At 42.5% G+C, this 12,060-nt stretch overlaps 1 pseudogene; it reads left to right on the top strand.

Annotated features, from left to right (window-relative positions):
- The first annotated feature begins 458 nt into the window (after window positions 1-458).
- On the top strand, window positions 459-3,232 carry LOC110532195 (annotated as a pseudogene).
- The last annotated feature ends 8,828 nt before the right edge of the window (window positions 3,233-12,060 follow it).

Genomic DNA, 12,060 nt, shown 5'->3' with positions numbered 1-12,060 from the left:
TGCTGCCATGTTGTGTTGCTACCATGTCGTTGTCATGTTGTGTTACTAACATGCTGTGTTGTCATGTGTTGCTGCCATGCTATGTTGTTGTCTTAGGTCTCTCTTTATGTAGTGTTGTGGTTTCTCTTATCGTGATGTGTGTTTTGTCCTATATTTTTATTTAATATTAAATGTTGAATGACGGCCTATTGTAAATAAGAATTTGTTCTTAACTGACTTGCCTAGTTAAATAAATGTTACTTTTTTTTTTTTATCTTACAAATCTGCTAGTTATATCACGTTTTACCCTTTGGAAAAAGATCATTGCTACTGGCAGCAGTGACACATCTTTCAGGACACAACAGCCAGACAGCACTGTCTTTGAACCCAGATTTAGAGAAAAGCCTACCTTTTCTTTTGCTACACCGTGTGTCCTGTCTACCACCACTTGCCTGCCCAAGGATAAAGGAGATTCTTCCATGAAAGCCCTTCCATTCAGGGGATCCTCAGTCATATCTGTGGACTACAACAGCACTTTGTTTGAGGACTCTGACTGCATGATCAATGGAGTTCCGGCACAAAGCACCTCTTGGAAACCCAGCACTCTGGCAAGTCCTATTTTCTCTGGAGACGAGGGGAAAGTATTTACAAGAGGCCAAAGTAATTGTGACTCTCTCCAAATAACACCATCTCCAAAAATCTAACTTGTGATGTGGAGCAGTCAAATCTCTTCTTCTCACAGAAGAGGCCGGCAGCTGCTGTACAAGGGACTGGGGAGAGCAGTACCCAAGCCTCTGTGGCTCAAGCCCCGGCAGTCACGGAGCCGGATTATTTATTTTCATTGATGACTTTGACATAGATGACATCAGTGATTCAGATATCCCTGATTACTTTGATGAACCCCTGAGCTCCTCAGCATCAAGGCAAGAAGCACAGCAGTGCTGTCACTAAAGTGGTGTGTGAGGGAGGACCAAGAACATCAACATGGCAAAAGAAACCAGCTACACCAGCCCCTGTGGCCAAGCCTCCTAAAATCCCCTCTCCTGGCAAGTACATTCAATAGAGCAGCCTTGAGATTTGATTGTATTGTTCCTTCTACTAAAAAAAATGGATAATTTTTTCTGACATGTATTACTTGGTCTGTAGCCCAGACACCCATGTTTATCTCTCATATCATTTGCAGAGACCACATAAAGAAACCCTGCCCACGATCGCTTCAGAGGCTTCAACTTCCCCAACTGTCCAGAGATTATGATTTTCCACAAGCGCTTTGGTCTGGTTCCTATTCAATCAACTAGAGACCATTAATGCTACGTTGTTCGGTGAGTGGTGAATCAATGCAGATTGTATCAAATCAAATTTTATTTGTCACATGCGCCGAATACAACAAGTGTAGACCTTATCGTGAAATGCTTACTTTCAAGCCCTTAACCAGTTCAAGAAGAGTTAAGAACATTGTACCATACAACAAGTGCATTTTAATGCATTAATTCAAATAACTTAAACTGACTTTGCAGATTTGTAACATTTAGTAGCTATGAACAGATCATTTTGATGGAAATGTAATAAACTGTGATTTATTTCCTGTTTTTCAGGAGGGGGTAAAAGTCTTTGTTACCAGCTGCCGGCGTGTGTGTGCGCAGGAGTGACTGAGGTCATCTCACCACTGAAATCACTCATTGTAGACCAGGCCCAGAAACTCATTACTCTTCACGTACGTTTTCAACCATACTGCTCACAGTGCGAAGTATGAAATGTGTACATTCTTGCCACCCTGTGCGTGGAAGGTGTTTTAAACATCCTTACATGCTTTTAGATTCCTGCCACAAGTTTGTCAAGGCTGACAAGGCTGATGGTGAAGCAGGGAGGATCTTGCAGCTGTCCAAAAAGGACCCCCATCATTAAACTGCTTTATGCCACTGCTGAGAAGGTGAGAATAAAATCACAAGGCCTGTAGCAAAAACTAACATGAACCTCTTCTTGAAAACCCCCTGTTTGTTCACACTGTGACAATAACATGCTTAGCAAGAACAGAAACTGCTCTAATCAAACCTGTGTTTTCTGACCTATCCCTTTCCCCAGGTGTGTGCGAGTGGCAGATTGATCAGTGCCCTTCAGAACCTGTATGAGAGCGGTCTTCTGGCACGCTTTGTCATTGAGGCTCGCTGTCAGTCAGGTAGGTTCATGTAGTGAATGTGATGCTTTATCTGCCCTACTGTTTTGTGGTCATGGATGAGCCTCATGCACATTTATTTTTTAAATCTCAGTGGGCCATGACTTCCGGCCAGACTACAAGTGGATGCATGAGCTGCGGAAAAAGTGCCCCGCATGGCTCTAACGGCCACAGCCACCCCCAGTGTCCAGAAGGACATCCTCAACCAGCTGCAGATGACCGGACTTCAGGTGTACATACTCTAAGAGGTGTCTTACCTGGGACAAAATACCAGTACAGATGTAGTAATGTCTCATGCAAACATACAGCAGCTGTTTGAATGAATGTTCCTCACTGTGTCTTTTCTCTTTCAGATTTACCATCAGCTTCAACAGAAACCACCGCAAGTATGCTGTGCTACCCAAGAAACCCAAGAAGGTAGATGAGGACTGATAGATCAATAACCATCATCCACATTAGTGTTCTCCCTAAGTTTGTCTGAAGTTTCCAATGCTCATTGAATAATGTGTTTTTGAGGACTGGGATCCAAACTTGTTTTTTACTCCTTCTGTATACTCTAGGTGATTCAGGCATTGTGTGCTGTCTGTCCCGTAATGTCTGACACCATGGCTGACAGTCTTCAGAGGGCTGGTATACTAGAGCTAGATTACCGGGCAGGCCCTCAATGACAAAGACAGAGAATATGTGCAGACCAAGTGAATCAATCAGGATGGCTGCCAGGTGAGGTGATCTAAACAGATGTTAACATCACTAACAACCTTCTACTAACTTCATGAAGAGGTTAATGTTGTATCCCTGTCCTCCTGGTCATGTGTGCCACCATAGCCTTTGGCATAGGCATCGACAAGTCTGATGTTCGCTAGGTGATCCACGCCAGTCTCCAAGTCAGTGGAGGGCTACTACCAGGAGTCAAACAGAGCAGTCAGGGATGGAGAGATCTCTCACTGCATCCTCTTCTACTCCTACTCTGACATCATTCGCATTGAGAGGTTCATTTTATAGATTTTTTAAACTTAATCATTATTTTACCAGGTATGTATCTGAATTCTGACTATATAGGCCTACATCTTCTTACAAAGAATACTCTGCCTCATTCCCATACTGATTTTATTTTATTTACTGTTCTACTCTTTTGTACACCAGTATCTCTACTTGCACATCATCATCTGCTCATTTATCACTCCAGTGTTAATCTGCTAAATTGTAATTATTCGCTCCTATGGCCTATTTATTGCCTTACCTCCTCATGCCATTTGAACACACTGTATATAGACTTTCTTTTCTACTGTGTCATTGACTTGTTTATTGTGTTATTGGCTTGTTTATTGTTTACTCAATGTGTAACTCTGTGTTGTTGTCTGTGTCACACTGCTTTGCTTTATCTTGGCCAGGTCGCAGTTGCAATTGAGAACTTGTTCTCAACTAGCCTACCTGGTTAATTAAATAAAGGTGAAATAAAAAAAATAAACAAAGTTTAAAAAAAGTTTGTATGTGTTATAACACACACACATTGGAAAATGTCTGTGAAACTATTGAGAGTTCCAAGGAAGGGTCTGAAATCCTATATGTCAAAGTGTGAAAAAGTTGGATCCAGATATGACAAATCTGCGAACCAAAACCGACTGACTCTGAACATGCTGGTGAACATTTTCTTGGGTAAGCAGTAAAGTGTAGCGTCACTCAAATGAAGCATTAACAATGGCTGTATGTGTTCTGAGAAACTCTGAGAAACCAACTGTACGTTCTGATAGGCACTAAAACTGCCCGAATCCAATCGGGGATGTTTGGGTTTGGAGCGGCCTTCTCCAGACACAACGCTGACAGGCTGTTCAAGAAGCTTGTGCTGGATCACCTCCTGGTGGAGGACCTGTACATCACAGCCAACGGCCAGGCAGTGGCCTACAGCTCTGCTGGAACCAATGCCATAAACATCCTAGGAAGACACATGCAGGTGAGCTGACGCACATCACACACTCTCTTCAGGTAAAGACATACTCTTCAATAGCAGTTTTTTCCATATGCACCAGCCTTCGGCTAAATAGCTGATAAGACTCATTGTAATCCATCTACTTTTTCCACTTTAACTAGGCTTCTTTTCATTTTAAAAGTTTCAATTCGCTAGTCAGAAGAGTCTGTGTAGACTTCTGCTAGAATGAACGATATACATCTTCTAGTGATCTATTGATAGGACAGGTGCCTGTCAATCACAAAGCGAGCAATGGCAGGTAAAGACTACTGGTTTGCCAGTTTGCTGTCTTTCCCGGCTCTCGGTACCTATGTTATTTTTGTGCGCTGTGGTTAGCTGCAGTCTAATTTATTTTACGACGGAGTGAGAGCATGATGCTTCTTCATCGTCTGCTGTGAGTGAAATTACATGTCCCATGTAATGGAAGTGGTAACGATGAGTTGAAATTAGAGGTCGACCGATTATGATTTTTCAACGCCGATACCGGTTATTGGAGGACCAAAAATAGCTGATACCGATTAATCGAACCATTTAAAAAAAATGTTGATTTATTTTTATATTTTATATATATATATATATATTTTATATATATATATATATATATATATATATATATATATATATATATATATATATTTGTAACAATGACAATTACAACAATACTGAATGAACAATGAACACTTTTATTTTAACTTAATATAATACATCAATAAAATCTATTTAGTCTCAAATAAATAATGAAACATGTTCAAATTTGATTTAAATAGTGCAAAAACAAAGTGTTGGAGAAGAAAGTAAAAGTGTAATATGTGCCATGTAAAAAAGCTAACGTTTAAGTCCCTTGCTCAGAACATGAGATCATATGAAAGCTGGTGGTTCCTTTTAACATGAGTCTTCAATATTCCCAGGTAAGAAGTTTTAGGTTGTAGTTATTATAGGACTATTTCTCTCTATACCATTTCTATTTCATATACCTTTGACTATTGGATGTTCTAATAGGTACTTTAGTATTGCCAGCCTAATCTCGGGAGTTGATAGGCTTGAAGTCATAAACAGAGCAATGCTTGAAGCATTGCGAACAGCTGCTGGCAAACGCAGGAAAGTGATGTTTGAATGAATGCTTACGAGCCTGCTGCTGCCTACCTCCGCTCAGTCAGACTGCTCTATCAAATCATGAACTTAATTATAATATAATAACACACAGAAATACGAGCCTTAGGTCATTAATATGGTCAAATCCAGAAACTCTCATTTCGAAAACAAAACGTTTATTCTTTCAGTGAAATACGTAACCGTTCCGTACGATTGAGATTTTTTCGCAAATGCGCTTTTGTTAATTCACCCCCTGTTTGGCGAAGTTGGCTGTCTTTGTTAGGAAGAAATGGTCTTCAGACAGTTCGCAACGAGCCAGGCGGCCCAAACTGCTGCACATACCCTGACTGTTGCACATAACGCAAGAGAAGTGACACAATTTCCTTGGTTAAAAGAAATTCATGTTAGCAGGCAATATTAACTAAATATGCAGGTTTAAAAATATAAACTTATATATTGATTTTAAGAAAGGCGTTGATGTTTATGGTTAGGTACACATTGATGCAACAACAGGGCTTTTTCCGCGAATGCGCTTGTTAAATCACCCGTTTGGCGAAGTAGGGTGTGATTCAATGATATATTAATAACAGGATTACTGCATCGATTACATGCAACGCAGAACAAGCCAGATAAACTAGTAATTTCATCAACCATGTGTAGTTAACTAGTGATTATGTTAAGATTTATAGTTTTTTTACAAGATATGTTTAATGTAATCGGCCATAATCGGTGTCCAAAAATGTTGTAATTGTCATTATTACAAATAAATAAATATATCAGCTGATTAATCAGTATCGGCTTTTTTGGTCCTCCAATAATCGGTATCGGTATCGGCGTTGAAAAATCATAATTGGTCGACCTCTAGTAGGGGTAGCCAGGTGGAAAGCATGGCCAGCCGTAGAAAATGCTTATTGAAATGTTCAATTATAGTGGATTTATTGGTGGTGACAGTGTTTCCTAGCCTCAGTGCAGTGGGCAGCTGGGAGGAGGTGCTCTTATTCTCCATGGACTTTAGTGTCCCAGAACTTTTTTGAGTTTGTGCTACAGGATGCACAATTCTGCTTGAAAAAGCTATCCTTAGCTTTCCTAACTGCCTGTGTATATATGTTCCTCACTTCCCTGAAAAGTTGCATATCACCTGGGCTATTCGATGCTAATGCAGTACGCCACAGGATGTTTTTGTGCTGGTCAAGGGCAGTCAGGTCTGGAGTGAACCAAGGGCTATATCTGTTCCTGGTTCTACATTTTTTGAATGGAGCATGCTTATTTAAGATGGTGAGGAAGGCACTTTTAAAGAATAACCAGGCATCCTCTACTGACGTGATGAGGTCAATATCATTCCAGGATACCCCGTCCAGGTCGAATAGAAAGGCCTGCTCGCTGAAGTGTTTTAAGGATGGTTTGACAGTGATGAGGGGTGGTCGTTTGACCGCAGAACCATTATGGATGCAGGCAATGAGGCAGTGATCGCTGAGATCTTGGTTGAAAACAGCAGAGGTATATTTGGAAGGCAAGTTGATTAGGATGATATCTATGAGGGTGCCCGTGTTTACGGATTTGGGGTTGTACCTGGTGGGTTCATTGATAATTTGTGTGAGATTGAGTGCATCAAGCTTAGATTGTAGGATGGCCGAGGTGTTAAGCATGTCCCAGTTTAGGTCACCTAGCAGCATGAGCTTTGAATATAGATGGGGGGCAATCAGTTCACATATGGTGTCCAGGGCACAGCTGGGGGTGGTCTATAGTAAGCGGAAACGGTGAGAGACTTGTTTCTACTTTTAAAAGTAGAAGCTTGAATTGTTTGGGTACAGACCTGGATAGTAAGACAGAACTCTGCAGGCTATCTCTGCAGTAGATTGCAACTCCACCCCCTTTGGCAGTTCTATCTCAGCGGAAAATGTTATAGTTAAGGATGGACATTTAATGGTTTTTGGTTGTCTTCCTAAGCCAGGATTCAGACACGGCTAAGACATCCGGGTTGGCAGAGTGTGCTAAAGCAGTGAGTAAAACAAACTTAGGGAGGAGGCTTTTATGGTTACAGAAGTCAACAAATGAGAGCACCTGGGGAATAGGAGTGGAGCTAGGCACTGCAGGTCCTGGATTAACCTCTACATCATCAGAGGGTAAGGGTATGGCTAAAGGGAAATAAACTAGTCGTCTAGTATGTTCGGAACAGAACGTAAAAGGAGCAGGTTTCTGGGAGCGGTAGAATAGATTCAAGGCATCATGCCCCTTTGGCAGCAATTAAAGCCTCGATTCTTCTTGGGTATGGCACACCTGTATTTGTGGAGTTTCTCCCATTCTTCTCTGCAGATCCTCTCAAGCACTGTCAGGTTGGATGGTGTAAAAATATTTAAGATAAACGCAGAGGACTAGAGAGAATTAACGATCAATGGAAAGTGTTTTTTCTGTAATAGGGAATTAATGATCAATGGGTCAGAGACATGGGAGGAATTTGTCTAGGCATTGACCCTGAAACAGGATACTTGTTATTTGGCCATTGGCTCAATTATATTGCCAGGAATTGTAATTGGCCAACCACAGACTAGGGTTGGGGGTATAAAACTACACCCTGTCTCTTTGTTCTGTGGAGAAAATCACTGAGGACAGGGGAGAATGAACATCTATCTCTCAGCATAACATCTATGATTTGTCCTCTTGAATAAACCTATTTTTCTCCCCCCGATTTGCTTTGGAGTCTGTGTTATTGAAGAGTAACAACTGCTAACACTGGGGAGCATTGCTGCACAGCTATTTTCAGGTTTCTCCAGAGTTGTTCGATCGGGTTCAAGTCCGGGCTCTGGCTGGGCCACTCAAGGACATTCACAGACTTTTTCCGAAGCCACTCCTGCATTGTCTTGGCTGTGTGCATAGGGTTGTGTTCCTGTTGGAAGGTGAACCTTCACCCCAGGCTGAGGTCCAGAGCGCTCTTCATCAAGGATCTCACAGTACTTTGCTCGGTTCATCTTTGCCTCGACCCTGACTAGTTTCCCAGTCCCTGACCATGAAAAACACCCCACAGCATGATGCTGCCACCACCATGCTTCACCGTAGGGATGGTGCCAGGTTTCTTCCAAATGTGAAGCTTGGCATTCAGGCCAAAGAGTTCAATATTGATTTGATCAGAGCAGAGAATCTTGTTTCTCATGGTCTGAGAGTCATTTAGGTGCCTTTTGGCAAACTCCAAGCAGGCTGTCATGTGTCTTCTTTACAGAGGAGTGACTTCCGTCTGGCCACTCTACCATAAAGGCCTGCTTGGCGGAGTGCTGCAGAGATGGTTGTCCTTCTGGAAGGTTCTCCCATCTCCACAGAACTCTAGAGCTCTGAACCATCGGTTTCTTGATCACCTCCTTGACCAAGGCCCTTCTCCCCTGATTGCTCAGTTTGGCCGGGTGGCCAGCTCTAGAAAGAGTCTCGATGGTTCCAAACTTCTTTCAATTAATAATTATGAATACCACTGTGTTCTTGGGGACCTTCAATGCTGCAGAAATTTGTTGGTACCCTTCCCCAGATCTGTGCCTCGACACAATCCTGTCTCTGAGCTCTAAGGACAATTCCTTTGACCTCATGGCTTGGTTTTTGCTCTGACATGCACTGTCAACTGTGGGACCTTATGTAGACAGGTGTGTGTGCCTTTCCAAATCATGTCCAATCAATTAAATGTACCACAGGTGGACTCCAATCAAGTTGTAGAAACATCTCAAGGATAATCAATGGCAACAGGATGCACCTGAGCTCAATTTTGATTCTCATAGCAAAGGGTCTGAATACTTATGTAAATAAGTAGTTTCTGTTTTTTTTATAAATTTGCCAAAATGTTTAATACTTGTCTTCACTTTGTCATTATGGGGTATTGTGTGTAGATTGCTGAGGGTTTTGTTTTTTATTTAATCAATTTTAGAATAAAGCTGTAAAGTAACAATGTGAAAAAAGTCAAATGGGTCTGAATACTTTCCCGAAAGCATTGAATATGATTTGTTTAGTGTCGACAATGGAGTGAGTAGGAGTGCTGCTTTCCAGTGGTGGAAAAAGTATCCAATTGTCATACTTGAGTAAAAGGTAGGCCTTAATAGAAAATTACTCAAGTAAGTCAGTCACCTAGTAAAATACTATTTGTGTAAAAGTAAACAAATATTTGGTTTTAAATATACTTCAGCATCAAAAGTAAATGTAATTGCTAAAATATACTTAAGTATCAAAAGTATACAAATCATTTCAAATTCCTTATATTAAGCAAGCCAGATGGCACAATTTTATTTTTTACATTTATGGATAGCTAGGGGCACACTCCAACACTCAGACATAGTTTTTACATTAAGTATTTGTGTTTAGTCAGTCCACCAAATCAGAGGCAGTATGGATGACCAGGGATGTTCTCAATATACACTGCTCCAAAAAATTAAGGGAACACTTAAACAACACAATGTAACTCCAAGTCAATCACACTTCTGTGAAATCTAACTGTCCACTTAGGAAGCAACACTGATTGACAATAAGTTTCACATGCTGTTGTGCAAATGGAATAGACAACACGTGGAAATTATAGGCAATTAGCAAGATACCCCCAATAAAGGAGTGGTTCTGCAGGTGATAACCACAGACCACGTCTCAGTTCCTATGCTTCCTGGCTGATGTTTTGGTCACTTTTGAATGCTGGCGGTGCTTTCACTCTAGTGGTAGCATGAGACGGAGTCTACAACCCACACAAGTGGCTCAGGTAGTGCAGCTCATCCAGGATGGCACATCAATGCAAGCTGTGGCAAGAAGGTTTGCTGTGTCTGTCAGCGTAGTGTCCAGAGCATGGAGGCGCTACCAGGAGACAGGCCAGTACATCAGGAGACATGGAGGAAGCCGTAGGAGGGCAACAACCAAGCAGCAGGACCGCCACCTCCGCCTTTGTGCAAGGAGGAGCAGAGGGGGGCACTGCCAGAGCCCTGCAAAATGACCTCCAGCAGGCCACAAATGTGCATGTGCCTGCTCAAACGGTCAGAAACAGACTCCATGAGGGTGGTATGAGGGCCCGACGTCCACAGGTGGGGGTTGTGCTTACAGCCCAACACTGTGCAGGACGTTTGGCATTTGCCAGAGAACACCAAGATTGGCAAATTCGCCACTGACGCCCTGTGCTCTTCACAGATGAAAGCAGGTTCACACTGGGCACATGTGACAGACGTGACAGTCTGGAGACGCCGTGGAGAACGTTCTGCTGCCTGCAACATCCTCCAGCATGACCGGTTTGGCGATGGGTCAGTCATGGTGTGGGGTGGCATTTCTTTGGGGGTCCGCACAGCCCTCCATGTGCTCACCAGAGGTAGCCTGACTGCCATTAGGTACCGAGATGAGATCCTCAGACCCCTTGTGAGACCATATGCTGGTGCGGTTGGCCCTGGATTCCTCCTAATGCAAGACAATGCTAGACCTCATGTGGCTGGAGTGTGTCAGCAGTTCCTGCAAGAGGAAGGCATTGATGCTATGGACCGCCAGTTCCCCAGACCTGAATCCAAATTGAGCACATATGGGACATCATGTCTCGCTCCATCCACCAAGACTGTCCAGTTGGTGGATGCTTTAGTCCAGGTCTGGGAGGAGATCCCTCAGGAGACCATCCGCCACCTCATCAGGAGCATGCCCAGGCATTGTAGGGAGGTCATACAGGCACGTGGAGGCCACACACACTACTGAGCCTTATTTTGACTTGTTTTAAGGACATTACATCAAAGTTGGATCAGCCTGTAGTGTGGTTTTCCACTTTAATTTTGAGTGTGACTCCAAATCCAGACCTCCATGGGTTGATTTCCATTGATAATTTTTGTGTGATTTTGTTGTCAGCACATTCAACTATGTAAAGAAAAAGGTATTTAATAAGAATATTTCATTCATTCAGATCTAGGATGTGTTATTTTAGTGTTCCCTTTATTTTTTTGAGCAGTGTATATAAAATCCTGCTGAATTAACCAAAATGAAATACTAAGATGTTGCTCAGTCATATTTGTGCCCTGCTGTTTGAGTGGTTGGTTTCTGTTAACGCTGTCTGAACCTCTCTGCAGCTGAGGAGCAGTCGGCTGACACCACTGGAAGCTCTACTATGGCATAGATAGACATGACGCGAGGCCGCAGAGACCAAGAGAAAGACACTGGGTCATCCAGTTATTTCAACAGTAACAGCAGAGAAGGCCCCTGCGTTCTAGAAATTCAAAAAGTTGAAAGGTTTCGTGTTATGTCTCAAAAGTGCTTCTACACCTGAATTGCTTGCTGTTTGGGGTTTTAGGCTGGGTTTCTGTACAGCACTTTGAGATATCAGCTGATGTAAGAAGGGCTTTATAAATACATTTGATTTGAAAAGTCTTATGAGGTTATATTTAAGTCTCCATTTTCCCATTGAAACAATTTCTGTGTACTCCGGTCTCTCGTGGTGTAGAGGTTACAGCAGCAACGGGTTGTGGGCAGGGTCTAACTCCAGAGGTGAATCTAAAGGCCGGTGCTCAGCAGGAAGGGGTTCAGCAGGACAAGGCTCAAGGCCAGCAGCAGCAGCCCCAGTGGGACGGAGCCCCAGCTTCATGGCCCTCCCCTCCCCACACCACAGACCAACAGCTGGCCATTCCTCAAACCAGTCTTTTCTGCACTGTAGGTGTATACCTGGAGTCCAACAGAGGGACTTTGTGGAATAGCAAAAAAATCGTAGTCATAGGCAACAGTACAGCATTCAAGACTGACTCATTTTGTTTACAATTTACTGTAAATTATTTACTTGTTACATTTGAACAGTTTTTGCACAATGTGTAGTTTTGTACAGCGTTATCTGTCTTCCAGTCTGTCGATATTTATCATTGTTAGTTTGTTTCTTTAACAG

Source organism: Oncorhynchus mykiss, chromosome 1 (assembly GCF_013265735.2).
Source record: "Oncorhynchus mykiss isolate Arlee chromosome 1, USDA_OmykA_1.1, whole genome shotgun sequence".
NCBI classification, from domain to species: Eukaryota; Metazoa; Chordata; class Actinopteri; order Salmoniformes; family Salmonidae; genus Oncorhynchus; species Oncorhynchus mykiss.
This window is presented reverse-complemented; position numbering and strand designations above follow the sequence as displayed.